Source organism: Marmota flaviventris, chromosome 1, assembly GCF_047511675.1.
Source record: "Marmota flaviventris isolate mMarFla1 chromosome 1, mMarFla1.hap1, whole genome shotgun sequence".
NCBI lineage: Eukaryota > Metazoa > Chordata > Mammalia > Rodentia > Sciuridae > Marmota > Marmota flaviventris.
In genome coordinates this window covers 123,227,625-123,246,181 of record NC_092498.1, presented here as the reverse complement: position 1 = coordinate 123,246,181, position 18,557 = coordinate 123,227,625, and the positions used below count along the sequence as shown (strand labels likewise).

The window sequence follows — 18,557 nt, the reverse complement described above, 5'->3', positions numbered from 1 at the left end:
GTGCATGTTTGTAATTCCAGCAGCGCAGGATGCTGGGAAAGGAGGATTGCGAAATCAAAGCCAGCCTCAGCAACTTAATGAGGACATTACCAAATTAGGAAGACCCTGTCTCAAAAGAAAAAAAAATAATCAATCAATTTAAAAGCTTGGGGAGGGCTGGGTCATTGTTCAGTTGTTAGAGTGCTTGCCTAGCATGTGTTGAGGCTCTGGGTTCAATTCTCAGCACCACATATAAGTAAATAAGTTTAATCAACAACTAAAAAAATTTTTAAAAAAAGAGCTTGGTGATGTGACTCAGTGGTAAAGCCCCTCTGGGTTCAATGCCTCATTAAAAAAATGTGTCTTTGAGGGCTGGTGTCCTGGCTAAGAGGTAAAAAGCTCTCCAAGCATGCATGAGGCACTGGGTTCAATCCTTAGCACCACATGAAAATAGAATGAAGATATTGTGTCCACCCATAAATAAAAAATAAATATTTAAAACAAAATATGTCTTTGAGAGGATCTTGTCCACTATGGAGCTTTATAGCTTTGTTTCCAGTATTTGGAAGGAGGTTGAATGGAATTTTCAATATATGACAAATAATTTCAAAAGTATGGATACATATAAAACTTCGTAACTTAGGACTTACTTTTAAAAACAAACTATTAAATGTTATATTTAATATTTTTTGACAAATATTAAATGTTATATGTACATTTTAAACATCATAACATAAATATAAAACACAAAACATCCAAAGTTAACACTGATGTATCCCAACTGACTTGGAATTAGATGATTTTATATATATATATAAATTATTATATATTTTAATATATATTATATATTAATTATATAACTATTATATTTATAAAAATTTATAAATAGAACATTTATAAATAATTATATATTATATTTATATACATATTAATTATATAAAAATATATTAATTATATAAATTAATTAATTAATCTATATATATTTAGTTGTCAATGGACCTTTTTTATTATTACTTATAGGTGGTTCTGTGACTCAAACCCAGTGCTTTATACATGCTAGGCAAGTTCTTGAACAGTGAGCTACAAGCCCAGCCTCATATTTTACGTTTTATAGAAGAAAGTTTTAATGTTTTGACAATACTTGTAGTATATATTATTATTCTTACCAAAATCTTCATGAAATTTAAAGCATTGATATTAAAATTAATTATTAATTTTCTTGAATATTCTAAAACATTCCAGTTTGGATGACTATTCAGATTTTCAGGGCGTAAAAGTTACACAAATAGAGTACACAAGAGTATGTAGTTAATATAGAATAATTCTGTTTACATTTAAAAATACCTTGTATTTTCAAACTTTGGAAAAAAAAACAACACCTAAGCAAACCCAAAGTACTTTGGGTCAAATTATGTCTCAGTACAAATAGTACATCAAATTTCAATAAATTATAAACCAAGAGTACTAAAAATATTGCATTATTAATTGTTAAAAAATGCATTTACATGGTGAAAGAGGACATAAGAAAACTTACAGAAACAAAAAGACTCAAACGTATTCCAACTTGTAAAATAAGAAATATAAAATATAAAATATGCAAATTAAAAAGTTGAAAATATTGCTTGGAAAATTTTTATACCTTAGTTGAACTCTCAATTTCATTTTAACTACTTGACATATACAATTTAATACTTAAAAAGACGGCAGCTAAATTATTTAATAATGTTTATAGAATGCTACCTCTCAGGGTAGACATGTTTCATATAATAGTTTTAATTAAAATATTGTTAGAGTCTGTAAACAAGTCAGGATGGCACCTGGAAAATGTTAGAGTCTGTAAACAAGTCTGGATGGCACCTGGCATTTTGCCAGAGTGAGTGATTTGTGAAGTAATGCCAGCGAGCCATTAAGTGTGGAGATTCCTTATTGGTTGACTGCTGTATTGAGTTTATGTTAATTAGATAAGCTATGTGGAATGTATAAATACCTCTGTTGTCCTACAATAAATGGCTCCTACTCCTGCTGTATCAATCTACACAAGTTATTTGTCACCCCCCCCCCCCCCCCCCCGGTTATTTTGCTGCAGCCGGACTGCGGTAAAATATCACTTGATAGCTTTAGTTACAATTTTTTATGGACTGATAAATGGATTAACAATATATTCATTAATTTAGACCAATATAAGGAATAATCTGTTAAAGGCTCACTGTTCAATTCTGCCCTGCGAAAGCCAAGAACTTGCAGATAGTATGTTCAGTTAGATTACATCTTTCCATGTGTGTTTTTCATCAACAAAATGGGTATATAATGTCAAGCTCTTTCCTGATGTTTTTTGTTTTTGTTTTTTGAGAGCAGCTCAATGATTTAATCTGAGGTGGGGGTGGTTAGTAGAATACAGATAGCATAAAGAAAATTATAAATTATAAAATGACATTTAACACCAATGCCAGAGCTGAGCACCAGGGCACACGCCTGCAATTCCAGAGGCTAGGGAGCCTAAGACAGGAGAATCTCGAGTTCAAAGCCAGCCTCAGCAACAGTGAGGCACTAAGCAACTCAGTGTGACCCTGCTTCTAAATAAAATAAAAAATAGGGCAGGGATGTAGCTCACTGGTCAAGGGCCCCTGAGTTCAATCCCTGATACCAAAATAAAAACAAAAGCAACCCACCAATGCCAGTACTTATTGCATTAGGATAATTACTAATTTTTGTGTTGTTTACTGTTCTTTAGAACATAAAGCCATTAACTTAAAACGTAAGGTATTTACATCATACATACACAATCTTAAGCAAAATACATTGTTTCATAAATAACATGATATTTTTGAATATTGGAAACAGTATCTGTGCTGATTTGTATTTTGACTTAGTGGAACAAGAGAGAACAACATTCAATCAAAGGAAAGTATTTTTTTATGTGTGATTAAAGATGTGGAGGGCAACATTCAATCAAAGCTCTTAAATTTCAAAACCTCTTCCTCTCCCTTTGTACTTACCACAGGCTACATATTGTCTTGGGAGGATTCATTGTGAAAAATGTTGATTACAGCTTTATAAAGTAATTTGGAAGGAACCAATGAGAAAACACATTGTAGAGTAAGACTTCATCTTGTTTTCAAATATGTGGTCTTGATTTTTCTTATATAAAAAATAAACCATTTTATTACAAATATATCTAAACCATGAATTTTTGCAGCTTTCAGGTAAAGTCCAGTACTTTGTTTATACAAAGTCTATGAGAAGAGTTCAATAAATGTCATCTGATCCTAAATTGTGACATCTTCCATTCAAGTCCTTAGCATAATCCCTCACCAGTAAGAGCACAGCATGACTGGATAGACCACTGATGATCTTTAAAAGAAGTTAGCTTCAAAAACTGGCATATTTCTGCTAAAGTCATACATTCTTGTCTATTAGCAAAAATCAGTAATCCAGTTTTTTTCTAGTTGATTTTTTAAATAAATAAATAAATAAATGACAGCAGAATGAATTACATTTCTTATTACATGTATACAGCACAATTTATCATATCTCTGGTTGTATATAAAGTATGTTGACATCAATTCGTGTCTTCATACATGTACTTTGGATGTTGATTTCTATCACATTCCACTATCCTTACTAATCCCCTGCCCCATCCCTTTCCCTCCCACCCCTCTGGTCTATCTAGAATTTATCAGTTCTTCCCATGCTAAGCGAAGCTAGCCAATCCCCCTCACAAAAAAAAAAATGCCAAATATTTTCTCTGATATAAGGATACTGACTCATAGTGGAGTAGGGAGGGGAAGCATTGGAGCATGGGAGTAATACAGTTTTTCTTAGGTCCTCATGCACTAATAGTTTGTATTGTTCTTCTTTAGTTACAGAAATCTCTGTCTGTACTGTCCAAAACTACTATTACAAAGTTCTTGTTAGTATAAGTATTCCAGGAAGAACAAAGAGATTCTTGGCCACCAATATCCCACATTAGGAAATGTACATCATTAATCACTATCTCTTTTACCTTACTTCCTATTGTAAAGGATGTATGTACATTTTTATTAATAGAAAACTATTGAAGGTGGGATATCACTATTAAAGTATGCTTTCCCCCTTCATGTGAATGTAAATACTTCCTTTCCATGATTTTTAAAAGTCTGCTTTTTTTTTTCATTTTTTTCGGTTTGTCTACCAGATACTTCCCCAGGAAATAGATGAAATTAGCAATTAAAAATCAAGAAGTCACTGAATACCACACTGAAAAGATGGTATTTGAGCAAATTTTGAATGTTAAATTAAAAAAAAATGGCAAACACTTACTTGAGTTCTACCCATTCTTGTTTCATTTTTCTACTCTTTTTGAGTTAAAATGTGTCATATATTCTTAAATCACACTTATGGCTTCTGTGGTCGTCTTCTTTTGCAATGTGACCAAGTGACTATTATAATTCTTATGCAGTGTGACCATTATAAAGCTAACCTTTTCCTTTAACCATATTTTGACACCACAGCCAAAAAGAGAAGAAATGAAATGGAAGCTCAGACAATAGAGAATGAGGATTGAAAACTGTCACTAGTCTTCCATATTTATTATATAATCTAAAAATATTTATCTGAAGGAAATTGATTAGATATTTGCCTTCCACATCTTTAATCACACATAAAAAATACTTTCCCTTGACATGGAGCAAACCTAAAGAAATTATAAAAATATTGAAAAACTAACATCCTTTTTTCAGCAACAGCATATTTTCTATGATGTCCTCAAATATTTCAAGAATCTATGGTTTACATTAATATTGTGAGAGTTAAGTACCTTTTTAAATGTACTATAATTTTCTTCTTGAAAATTTTTAAGTAGAACCTATAATTTTGAACTCAAAAAAGAAAGAAAGAAAAAAAGTTATTAAAGATGGTAGTTTTCCCCCACATTGTCCAAACCTACAGTGATAATTTTGTTACCCTGAGTAGTGAACAGCCTCCATATCCTGGTGAAGAGAATTCCCATTCTTGTGCAGTGGACCCCCTCCAGCTACCTGGGCCACATGGCTTGGCCTCCCCTGGCTCAGACTAAAAAATAGAGAGAAGCATTTGAGCATCCACTTCTGCTGCTGTTGCCATTCTCACACTGGTCACTGGTCCTCTTCCAGGGAACCAAGGGCAGGCTAACACCCAGGGCACTCTGCTCTGAGCAAGGCCCCATCACTGCTGCCACCTGCTCCTGGACATTGCCACCACTTTGTCTGCCACGAGTTTCATGGGCCCTGGTCCTCCCCTAGCTCCTCTTACGTGACTGCAATCTGGATTTTTCCTTGTTTCTAAGGTTTCGGAAATTTTCTGAGCATTTCATTGGAAAGATTGTGCACTCCTTTAGTTTGTATTTTGGAAACACCAATGATTCTTAGATTTAGTCTTTTAATGTTATCCCAGATTTCTTTAATATTATGGTCAGGGTTACTTAACATCTTTTCTTTATTTTTGACTCTATGTTCAATAGTATATACTTTGTCTTCAAAGCCTGACATTCTGCCTTCAAAAATGATTTATTGAGTCTTTAATTTCCAGAATTTCCATTTGCTTCTTTTTAAGAATCTCTCTTTTTATTGAAATGATCGTTTACTTCCTGTATTTTATCTCTAGTTCATTTCTTAAATCTTTTAGTTCACTGAACATTTTAACTATGAACTTTCTAAATTCTTTCTCCATCATTTCCTCAACTGTGATGTCAATGGGATCAGTTGTTGATCAGTGTTGTGGGCTATTTGGAGATTGCTTGTTCCTTTACTTTTTCACTTATAAGTCTATCCATCTGCTAGGATGATTATTGCTTTTACTTTTATACAAGGGACTATTTAATGAGCTGCTTGCTCTTAAGAGAACCATTTGGGATGAATATCCAGTTGTTTATACTTACTACACTCAATGTGTGTCCTCTTCTCAGCATCAGCACCACTTGAGAGAGTGATATAAACACTGAACCCTGTTTATACAATCACTTCAGAACAAACCATGTACTAATCAACCTTAGGAGAAACAAAAACTAGTTGAAACTGTTCTTCACAGTTCCTCTAACCCCAGGTATAAAATTATAGTAATGATCTGGAATTTGTTGATGAATTAATTAGTAAAGATTGCAAAATTACTATTACATTACATAGTAAAGAAGAGGGAAGAAGAGATAAATTGCAGGGGGAGAAAGGGAAAAAAGATAGAAAAATATCAAAGGAAAAAAAAAAAACATGCTGGTTGCCTTTCTCCTAGACAAAAAGATGCTGATCTCACCCACTGTTCTCTGAAGATCAGACCCTAGGATAACTACTCAGAAGTATTCTTCATAAAAAGGTATCTACCTTTCTTCAGATGGTAATACACATTTATATGACCTCTGTTTCAGAATACTGTTATACAAATTACTATCATGAATATTTCTTATAAGAGCCTGTTGCACTGGAACAAAGAGCCCCTGGGTGATGCAGTTGTCCTCTCACCTGCATGAGCTTCAACCTCCTGGTGATTCCAATGACCTCAAGGCCCTTTTGAGTACAGAGCCCATCTAAGAAATCACAGTCTGGGTAGCATTTGTCAACAGAAGCTAGGGGACCACACCATGAAGAAGCATCCTAGGGGCTGAGGGTGAGTCTGAAGAGCTGTTCCTTCTCACTCTATCCCTTGTGGGTAAGTGCTGCTTTGCACACCAAAATCTCCTCCAGCAGCAGCCTGAAGCTAAGGATAATTTGCATAATGGGCAGCAATCTCTTAGATTGGAATAAGAGAGGACTTGGAGAAGCCAGCCCAGACTAGGCCTCAGGATGCAGACTCAGGGGAACCTCCACCATAGTCTGCACCCCTCTCCTTCTTGGGCTTCTCTCTTACTGCACAAGTTCTTCCTCAAGGGACCCACCCATGGAGCCCAGGGCAATGGGACATACCTGGAGCTGGATCTCAGCTCAGCCTGACCTTGCCTGTGGGGGTGGGGGGCGAGATGCTCAGGATTTCAGCCCAACACTTGCTGTGAGTCTGAGGGACTGTAGCTGTAGGAGAGAGGAGCTGCTGCTCACATGCTCAATGACACCACCCTCCAGTCAGCCCATGGGACACTGGATTGACCCTAATGGGAGGGGGCTCCCTGAAAGCCCAGAGCATTCTTGAAGTGAGTCTGGACTAGGCAGGCAGGAAATTCATTGGAAGACTTCCTCAATGTTAATCCCACCTCTCCTTTTCTCTCTGTGGAGTCGCCTTGGCTTCATCTGACCTGACTCAGCCATCCTCAGTGTCTGGCCATCAGTAAGACAGAAGTAACACTGCTCTAAAGGCAAATTTGGGCATAAGTATGGATATTAGTACTAGCAGAAGCCAGGCAGGCTTCTTTCCTTGTCAATTATGATGATAGCAAATGGCATACACTATCCTTGGTCTGATTTCAGGTTCCAACATGGAAAACCTAGCCACCCTGACCACCAGCAGGACCAAGGCCACAGAAGAGACTACTTCTGTGCCATAGCACATGGCAGTGGGAACAGCTGGCAGTGACTCATGGTGATACATAAGGGCATGTGGGTCAGTAAACACCTGCCCAGCGTTATTCTATTTACCATCCACTGAGGCACAGGTATGACCTTGGCTCATGACTCACTCAGCTGGTTTCCCACTACACCCAAGCTACAGAAGAAGAGTGAAGATACACAATGGAAATTGGGCTATCCCAAAGGACTTGTTAAATCCAGGTGAGGTGGTGCATGCCTATAACCCCAGTGACCCAGGAGGCTGAGGTAGGAGGATTGCAAGTTTAAAGCCAGCCTCAGTAACTTAGGGAGGCCCTAAGCAACTTATAAAGACCATATTTCTAAATGAAATATAAAATAAGGGATGCATGTGTTGCTCAGGGGTGAAGCAGCCCTGGGTTCAAACTGTAGTACCAAAAGAAAAAGGAAAAAAAAAGAATTTATTTTGGATTTTAAATTGAAAGTCATATCATTTCCATCCATAACCCTGTAGCAAATAGTACACAGTGTTCTGGATGGACAGTGTCTCTAGAGAACCTGGTTTCTACATTACATACCCACACTCTCTTCCCTCCATTTGCACAGAGTATTTCAGGAAAAGGACCTCCTTTGACAGGTTGGCCTTGGCAGAGAAGACAAAAGATTGTGAGCCCTGTAGGATGGCATGGACAGCATGACACATGCTGACCTGACCAAAGCAGTTCTCAGTGTCTGAGAAAAGATTGTCCAATAGCTCATACAATTAAGAAGTGTGCCCATGGGAGTTAGGTGAGAGCAAGGACCACCATATTCCTACACCCAAGAAGCAATGCTCGCATTTCTCCTAAATCTGATCAAAACTTAACTTTGTGTAGCATAAAAGTAAGTACATGTTTGTCCTTGTGGAGATAAATTCTGGGATAGGAATGTACTCATTTCATGGTGTACTCCCCTAGGAGGAGGGAAAAATGACACCAAATAATGCAAAGACAAGTCCATGAAAGAGATCAAGAAACCAGAATGTGTGAATGATCTTGGGATTCAGACCTAATCTATAGCTAGTCTTTCAATGCTATTAAAGGTATTTTTAAAAGTTGGTTCCAATTAGTTTTACATGACAGGAGAATATATTTTGACACTTTGTACACAAATGGAGCACAACTTCTCATTCCTCTGAATGTACCTGTGCACAGACACACCAGTAACATAATCATTCATGTTTACAAGGTAATAATGTCTGTCTCATTCCGCCATCCTTCCCAGCCCCACATCCTCTCCACTCTCCTCTGCCCAATCCAAAGTTACTTCATTCTTTCCTCTACCCTTCAATCTTAATAGATCAGCATCTTCTTATCAGAGAAAACATTTGGCCTTTGTTCTTCTATCAACATAGTTCTTGAAATACTGGCCAGAGCAATTAGACCAATGAAAGAAATTAAAGGGTGATGTATATGAAAAGAAGAATTTAATTTAGCACTATTTGCTAGAAGACCCAGAAAGCTCCACCAGAAAACTTCTAGAACTAGTAAATGGATTCAGCAAAGTAGCAGGATATAAAATCAACACCCATAAATCAAAGGCATTTCTGTATATCAGTGACAAATCCTCTGAGAAGGAAATGAGGAATACTACCCCATTTACAATAATCTAAAAAAAAACCCTTGGGAATCAAATAAAGAAGTGAAAGATCTATACAGTACCCAAAGAAAAAAATCAAAGAAGACCTTACAAGATAGAAAGATCTATCTTGCTCTTGGACAGAAATAATTAATCTTATCAAAAAGGATTGGCCTATTTTGCTTAGCATGATATTCTTAAGCGCCACCCATTTACAGGCAAATACCATAATTTCATTCTTATTTAACACTGAGTAATATTGCATTGTGTATATATGTTATATTTTCTTTATCCATTCATCTGTTGAAAGGCACCTAGGTTGATTCCATAGTTTAGCTGTTGTGAATTGACTACTATAAACATTGATGTGGCTGCAGCACTGAAGTATGCTGATTTTAAGTCCTTTGGGTATAAACCAAGGAGTGAGAAAGCTGGGTGCTCCATTACAAGTTTTCTGAGGAATCTCCATACTGCTTTCCATAATGGTTGCACCTAATGAACTAAAAAACTTAACACAAAAACAAAACTAAACAAACAAACAAACAAACAAAAGCACATAACCCATTCAATAAATGGCTAAAGAACTGGACACCTCACCAAAGAAGAAATACAATTGTTCAAATATGTTGGTCTAGGGCATAGGCATCTCTTGAACATCTCTAGCAATTAAAGAAATGCAAATCAAAACTATTCTAAGATTTCATCTCCCACCAGTCATAATGGCAATTCATGGAGAATATAAGCAACAATAAATGTTGGAGAGGATATCGGGGGGAAAAGATATGATGTCCATTTTTTAATAACAAGACAACTTGCCTGGATAAAAATTGTGAGCTCAGTGCAGCCAACTGTTTCTCTGGACAACTGTTTTTCTAGAATATCCTGAAGTAAAGATTTACTTAAGTAGTATTTACTCCTGCATCCTCCTGAACCCAAGTGTTCTGGGTTGGATATTGAAGCTGACCCAGGTGGCCTCTGTCCTCAACAACAACATACACACACTGTGGGATGACAGAGATCATGAGACAGGGAGGAGGATGTGAAGTTTTCACAGGGAAACAGACACATAACCATGATCAAGGCTGAGAGGGGCTGGGTCAGCCATCCCAGTTCTGCAGGTTTTATCCACCTTCAGATGGAAATGACATTGTGAGGGAGCCCCCAAGGAACTGCTGGTGTTGGGTACAGACTGGGAGAATGGCTCCCCCAACCAGATCAATGGCTGCCTGAGCTGGAGTGTGATTCTCCCTGCAGGAGCTCCTTGTCTGAAGCACGTTCAGGCTTCTCTCACCCTCTGCAGGGCCTCTTTTCTCCCACCACCCTCACTCCTTTCCACACCTCATTGATCTCCACTCCATGGCTTCCTGTCCCAAGCCCTCCCCTCTGCACACTCAGGCCTCTCCCTCTGCTCCTTGCCAGACCCTGCAGAGGAGACTAGGCCCAGAGATATGACCAGAAGATTCTCTGACCCTCCTTCAGGCCAGCCATGGGGGCACCATAGCAAACAGCCCCAGAGGTTCTCAGCCTCCTCCATAGTCAGGTAGTTAACAGGGGACTGGCATGAGCCCCCTGGTGGCCATCTCCTATGCCCTAGACCAACATATCAGGACTTCCAAGTAGACTGCAGAACCACCCAGCCACAGAGGAAAACCTCTAAGTACTTGGTGGATGCCACTTGCTTTAAGTACCTGACTTTACCTGCTCAAATATACTACATAGCTAAAGGTTCTTTGTCACCAAATTGATGATGTCTGGCTCCATCCTCATCTTTCATTGGAAATAAACAATTTACTGTACAAATGAAAACTTAGATCACAGTCTAAACATTGAGAAATGAATATCATTCATTCAATCACTGAAATGCTTGTAAAGAGCTTTATGTTCCACAATGACTAACCAATATGAAACACAGGCAGTAATAAAAGAGAAAAATCTAAAGTGTGTGGATAACTTGTTTACTATTCTTTATGCAATGAGTGGTTCATCCCAATGATTGCCATGACCACAACACATTATGCACTCTTCAGGATCAGTGTGGCCCTAGAATAGCTGCTGGATGGCTACCCTAAAACCATGTATAATAGCACCTACCTCAGTTCAGGTCATTGGCCTCAGAACTTCATCCTTTATTGGAGCATGACAGAGGACAGAGCTCTGGGGCATTTTTATAATGATCTGAATGTCTCTTTTGCCCCTGTCTGCATAGGAAACCAACAGAGGCCTTATAACCAGGTTTAGCACAATCTTCACAACCCCAAGTCTGGCCCTGACCCTAAGTTTTGCCCTGGGCATGTTTCAGGATGCAAAACACCAAGAATAAGCTCCATAGAATCATCATCCTTCAGCCTGTGGAATCTTTTAAGTCTCTGATGACACAGGTAGAGCTTTCACCCACCTATTTAGCAGAGAGAGGTGCAGGCACCACTGCAGAGAGAAACAGCAGGAGCCAGGCCAAGCCTGAAGAACAGAGCAGCCTCCTCACTTCCCAGAGATTCTCCAGCTCTAACCTGGACACAGTCCTTGGAAACTATCACTCACAGCGTGAGCAGGCCACCTGGAGACCTTCAGACCATGGTTAGGGGCAGTAATAAGCTGTGTGGAACACCAGACCCATGTCCCGGCTTGGCTCAAACATTATCCTTCCCATACTGGTCATGCTGTGCCACCAAGAGCCCAGAACCAGAATTCAGGACAGCTGGGTCAACTGAAGCTCTGTGGGCATCAGTGTTACCAAATGTGAAGTGCTAACATATGCTGATCTCACAAAACTTGTTTTTCAGACATACATGACATAAAGCCAGGATGAGTCTTACTAATTAAATATAGATTTTCTGTGGTATCCAGAAGAGGGCCTCAGGTCTTGGAATTTCCTGTCCTTATTCTGTAGGAATCCAAGGAAATGGGCTCAGCCAGGGGTGTGTTGTCAATAGTGAAAAGGTATTTCTGGATCTGACCAAGTAGAAGATCCAGGTTTTATCAAAAGGGCATTTGCAGCTAATGTGGGAATTTATGACCATGATTATGAAGTGTGGTATGAAATAAAAATTGTAGCTATATAAGTGATGGTAATGTGGTGATGATGATGAGCAGGACAGAAGGAACACTACTAAGCTTTCCTGCCAGACACCTCCTGTGCTCCCACTGACCCCATGGCTGCTCTTGTTGTTGTTAAGTAGGGGGGTGCCATTTGTGGCTGTAAATACACAGGTGCTTGACTCCACAGACAGGATCACATTTACTTTTGTCTAGTCTTATTTTTTATTGTTTTGCTAAGTAGTTCTTTGGTCATGTGCACCTGAATTAAATTCCCAGTACCCCCTCCAAAAGTTTCATTTCATTAAAAATGGTATTTTCTCATTGTAGATCCCCAAATTTGGGGATTCTCATACGAGGCTTGACATGAACACAAGATTCCTTCCCCATGTTTCTTCTCTATCTATGGCAGAGACTTTTGGATCCCAGAGCCAAAACCTCTGCCTGCATCGATGTCATAGCCACCTACTACTGAAAGTCCTGCATAAGTTCCCTTGTTTCTGATACTTGGATAATTCCACCTCTCCAGGGTGGATATGCTATTTCCAGAACCTGCTTGACCATGGTTTTCTTTTTTCTTTTACATCTGAATATACTTTAGAATAAAGTATCCTTTTGCGGCATATGTGTCAGAATGCTGAATCAATGACACCCTAATCATTTCTGATAATATGGGGCTGGAATCTTATGACTTATGTGCTTTTGCCTGAGTGCATGTGTCTCATCAAATCTCCCTACTTAACTGGCCACTCCAAGTAAATAAAAATTATATGGTCAAATTTTCATGACATGGTAGATTACTTGGATATTTTCTTGGGTATATGTATGCTCCAATCCCACATAGAATATTTGATGACAGGGAAGGGAGATGAAGGTGAAGGGACCAATCATGTATGTGTTCATGGGATTAATGAAGCTAAAGGGATAAATTAGATGTGTAGACATGGCTGAGATCCAATAAGTCATTATTTACAATTGCAGGCAGCAGGATTAGGGGATGACCCTGAATTGTACTATTGCTATGTTGTTGCAGGATCTCTCTTTGAGTTCTTTCCTTGATGCAGTGGGGTCTGGGATATAGTATTGTTTCACATCTGGAAAAAAGGGGAGAGATCCATGTTGCATTGAAACATTGCCCTAGCCATTCATGATGATTATTTTTAGAGGGAAAAGGGTTCCAGTCTTTTCAGTTCTATGGATGCAACCTGTAGCTTTCTGCAGGAAACAACCCACGATCCCCACCCCCCCACACCCATCTTGTTCACTCTGTAGAAGATGCTGCTGAATTTGGCCTCATCTCAAGCATGTTCATGGAAAGTATGAAAGTCCTTCAGCACCTGCCCAGGAGTCAGCCTGACCTCAAAGTCTCTACATGTTCCTGACTTTACATTAAGTAGAGGCTTCTGCAATCCATTCCTGCAGCTGAAACAAAAATATCTTCACTGGTTATTAATAAACAATTGAAATATATTTCTAAAAAGAAGTTTGGAACACTGAGAAGTCCATAATTAAGGTAATAGCTTATTCAGTTCCTGGCGAGGACTTCTGTTTCTGCATCATCACACTCAGGAAGAGTTGGGACCAAACCAGGGCCAAATTAGTATTCCAGGCCCTTGATTTGGCATTCATCACAGCCATGTGAGAGAGTCCCTCAAAGCATTATTGGTTCCATAAAGGTGACTGTTACATTGAGAATTAAATTGCATCATAGTTTTGGAGGAGGAGATATGGCAATGGATCTGAGACCAGTCAGGCCTGCCTCAGCTCAGCAGGTCCATATCTGGGATGGGCAGGATGCTCAGTATTCTGTTCCAGAATGGGGATTATGAGATTGAAATCCTTACACTCTGCTCCTTGGCTTGGGTAAACCTGAGGGTCTACAGAAACCAGGAGAAAGGGGCAAGATTTTTCCTTTATTCAAAGGCTACTTCCACTCACCAGGCTCATGAACCACTAGTGCTGAGATTGATGTGAGCGGCACCATAATGGCACAGAGAGTCAGTGGATCACATTCAGGACTTGGGGAGGGGATTCTTGCAATTGGATTTTTTTATTGTCATACCCACAATTTCATTTCTCTCCTTGAAGTGTTTGTGGCCTCCTACAAGGTGACTGGGCTATCCTTAGTATTAGTGGCTCTATGACAGACATTCAGGGTAACCTCTGGGAGTAAAAACATTGGAAGCTCTTATATGAACTGGTACAGCAGAAGCCAGGCCAGGTCCTGAGATCATCATCTACAGAGACATCAACAGGTCCTTAGGGAACTCTGACTGATTTTATGGCTCCAACTCAGGGAATGATACAATTCTAACTATCAAGTTGGTATATGATTTGGACAAGGCTATTACTGTAAGGAGTGAAGGTCACATGGCAAAGGCAGAAGGGTAATTGAGAGAGAACCCTGCTCCCTGCATGGTTCCCATTTTGCTTCCCAGTGTGGCCACACTGTTGGGAAAGAACTGGCCAGAGTGAATGAAAGTTTTCATACCTTTTTTTACATTCCAGAACGTGTATGTTTGGTTCCTGGACCTCTCCAGGCTCAGCTGATTCCATTAAGATGGCCAAAATGTTTAGAATGATTCAACTGACAATTCCTTAAGAGTCTAGAAATTATGTGTCAAGCATCACAAAATGTATGAGAACTACATAGAGTAATCATCAAATACTGTCATTTTAGTGTCTGAGAAAAGAAACATCAGTTTAAGATACTATAAGTTTTGGAGCCTGCACTTGAATGTGTTCCTGCAGGATTTACAAATAGGAACTGCCTAGGATTTGGTCACATCTATGGAATAATAACAAAAGGTCATTAAGTGAGTCTTAGTTACTAACCCCTTTTCTGATAAAAATAATTAGGCCATGTGAAAACTGAAAACACAGTGGAGCCAGCTTGTGTGGACAGTTGGTTTCCAAAAATGTCCTGAAGCAGAGTAACCTAGTTACAATTTTTGCCTTATCCTCCTGGACACTACTGTCCTGGTCCAATAGTGAAACTGACACAGGTGGCCTCAGTCCTCATTACCAGCCACATTCACTGAGGATGACAGTGATCATGAGAGAGGGAGGACATTGTGATATTCCCAGGGTAGGTGATATTCTACACACACACACACACACACACACACACACAAACATACACACACATCACCATGTTACAAGGATGAGAGGTACTGGGTGATCTGCACCAATATTGCAAAACATATGCCCACAGGATATAAATGACCAAGTTAGGATGCCCCACAGTGCTTTGGGGTAGAGGGTTCAAATGATGGAAATGCACTTCCTAGAACTTTGGTACCATGGACTGGGCCATGGATGAAAACCTGTGCCTTCCTGATCCAGCTTCTCACCAGCAACATCCTCAGGTCCCTCACTCCCTTTACAGAGCCTACTTCTCTCCCACCATCCTCACTGCTTCCTCAACTCTATGGTCTTCCCTCCCTCTCTCCCTGCTTCAAGGCCACCCTTCCTTATACCCAGGTATGTGTCTGCTGGGCTTCTCTTTCTGCCTGGAGTACACATCCTTATTTAGGACACTCTGCAGAGTGAAATAGACTATCACCTGCCCAAGCACACTGATTCTTTCTTGTCTCTGAGCTCAGTCTAGAATCAGACTGCTGAGGTGAACACCTGAGAATGAGGCCTTGAAGTCTCCTCAGACTCAGCTACCCCTAGTAGAGGTGAACTTGAGACTCCTGTCACTCACCAGCTCATGAGGCTGGGAATTGGCAACAATGCAGAGAGAACCATCAGGATCCAGGCCAGCCCTGCTCAGCATAACACAGCACAGCAGAGCAGACCCATACTGCTGACAGGTTCTCCAGCTCTAACCTGAGCACAGTCCCCACCGTCATCAAAAACCTGAAGACTGAATTGGACTCTCAGTGACTGTCCTGGCATAACAGGATTCAGTGGTGAGCTGAGTGGAATATAAGCCATGGGCCTGGCTTGACACTCAACTTTCCACCTCCCCATTCTTCCCCTAAAGGAACTAGGACCTGAATTCATGGTACCATGCTGTCTTCTCTCCATGACATTAAAGATCTCTTCTCTTGGGCAACTGAGTGTCAACATTACCTGATATGAAACATTAGGACAAACAATTTTCAAATATAAATGATACAAAGCAATGAAAATGTCTTATTTATTGTGGAAATAGTGAGGGGCCCAATTTTGGAATCTCTTGTCCTGCCTCAGAGAAAATTCAAGGAAAGGGGATCATGTGCATTGTGATTTCCCCTCATTGGTTCAAGCCTCTTTGGTTGTTAACAAGGAGGAGATGCCTAGTTTTATCAAAGAACAGCTGAGGCTGGCTTACAAATCCTTTACCATGAACTAGGAGGTTTGTGATGAAATAAAAACATTAATAATAGAAATTGTGATTAGTGATGATGATACTTATCATGTAAGGACAATACTGAGCTTTAATATAGAAACATCCTGGGCTCCTATTGACTCTGCAGCAGCTCTCATTGCTATGAGGCAGCAAATACACAGGAACTTGACTTAATACATAGCACCCCACATGTTTATTGTGACTTTTCTCTTTTTTTTCAGAAAAGCTAAGAAGCAAGCCCTCTCCCCTTTTCCTCAGAAAACACAACATCAGGAATGGAAATTCCACCCTGGGACAGGGCCAAATAAACAGCATGCTACACCCCTGACTGCACCCCATGGATGCCATTTCTCTGTGCTGTGTTTGGTAGGGCAAAGTGTATACAGCTTGCATAGAGTGAGGCTGGACACAATAAATGCACTCTCTTCTGTAATATGGTCTTTAGAATCTCCTCAAGGTGGGAGATACTGCTCCTAGGCTCCTCCACCAGCAGGGAGAGGAAGAGCTACCATCAGGAGCAGTCAGAAAGAGGCTGCAGCAGCAAAAGAGAAATATCAGGAGAATGCATATCCAGTTGGTCAAAACCAGTCACCAGGTCATAGTCCTTGCCTGGGCTGCAATTTCCACATTCTTATGATCCTACTCAAAATGTCAGGAACATGAAAACAGTGGGGGCCTTACCTGGGAAATTTTCTGGAGGAGCCTGCAAGTCACTACACCAAGATCCCTCCAGGAAGGATCCATGTGAGTGGATGGAACGTGAGTGCCTCTGTCTTTCTCCCAGGACAGCTGCCTGGATGTCCTCCCCAATCCCAGAGCATGTTCTCTTATTGTCCAGGAGTGGTGCCAGGACTAATCCCTCTATCCTGGGCACTTCCAGAGATGCCTTCACCCTTCTCCCTGCCTCTCCTCCCACTTCCAGGCAGATCTGCCCTGAGGGATATAGCTCATGTGCTTAGATGGAGACAGGGGACTCACAGGGCCTTGTCTTTGCCTTGAGTATACACTCGCATTTAGGACACTCTGCAGAGTGAAGTAGACTATCACCTGCTTCAGGTCACATTATGGTTATGAAACTCACCTCAGCTCAGTGACAGGATCCTCTTCACTGGAGAAAACCTGACTGCTGGTTCTCCACAGCTCAGCCATGTTCAACCCAACCATGTCACTGAGGAACTTCACAGAGACCAAGAGGACTGAAATGTGTTCCTCAGCCAAGTATGATTTCTGGACATTTGAAGAAGATTATGTCCAACTCTGATGCATAAAAACAGGAAGAAGAGAATGTCCCAGATACCATTGCTAGCTAGTTCATTATGGGAAGAAGAGAGAAGTCCTAGAAAGGGAACAAACACATGTTTAAATGGGATTAGAAACAGTGAAGAATCCATAAAGCAAATGGTTGTTTCTCCCAGAAACTACTAAATATAAAACTGGAGGATAAGTTAAACAATTATCAGGACATCAGTGGTTTGGGGGAGAGCTTCTTGCAGCCTAAAGTATGGGATTGGGGCCAGGAAGGCAGGGTGAAGATGGAACATGACTAGATAGAGTAAAGAACAATTGTATAAAAATGTTCCACAATTGTGGAAAGCAGAAACCAACAAGCAAGTAAAAAATAAAGGGGTTTTGCTTCAGAGGCAAAGCATCCCTCTCATCAATTTTTGTTATCCTTCCCCCAAAAAGTTCACCTACAGTCTTTCACTTACAGTGACACTAGAGAACCCCTCATAGAAAGAAATGGCATAATGTAGAAAAATGCATTTACACAAAATAAAGGGAAAACATCTGACATTGTGATGACATAGATAAGAAGAGATAATTCTGGAGAATTTCACCCATAAGAAAATCATTGAAGAAAAATTAGTGAAAATATATATTAGGGTTCGACTGTCTTAAATGGAGATTATGAACCAAATAGCACAAAAGTGGAGGGAATGAAGAATAGGTTATGAAGCTCTTACTTATATATAAAGTATATGATATCACTTGAAGGTAGATGTTGTTCAGTTATATATATACACTGTAAGATGTATAGCACCATTAAAATAAAACCTTTTTATTTTAATTTATTTCAAATGTTACAGATGGTTCACTGTATTAATCAGGGTTCTCCATGGAAATAGAAT

General features: G+C 39.7%; 1 protein-coding gene, 1 pseudogene and 1 gene segment (V, D, J or C); all 3 read right to left on the bottom strand.

Annotated features, from left to right (window-relative positions):
• LOC114084216 (immunoglobulin lambda-1 light chain-like) overlaps nt 1-18,557 on the bottom strand; it is an 878,674-nt gene that overhangs the window by 79,409 nt on the left and 780,708 nt on the right. The window lies entirely within an intron of this gene.
• The window catches only part of LOC114084215 (immunoglobulin lambda variable 2-18-like), a 473,618-nt gene that overhangs the window by 84,154 nt on the left and 370,907 nt on the right, over nt 1-18,557 (bottom strand).
• LOC114107644 (ADP-ribosylation factor-like protein 5A) lies at nt 3,236-4,966 on the bottom strand (annotated as a pseudogene).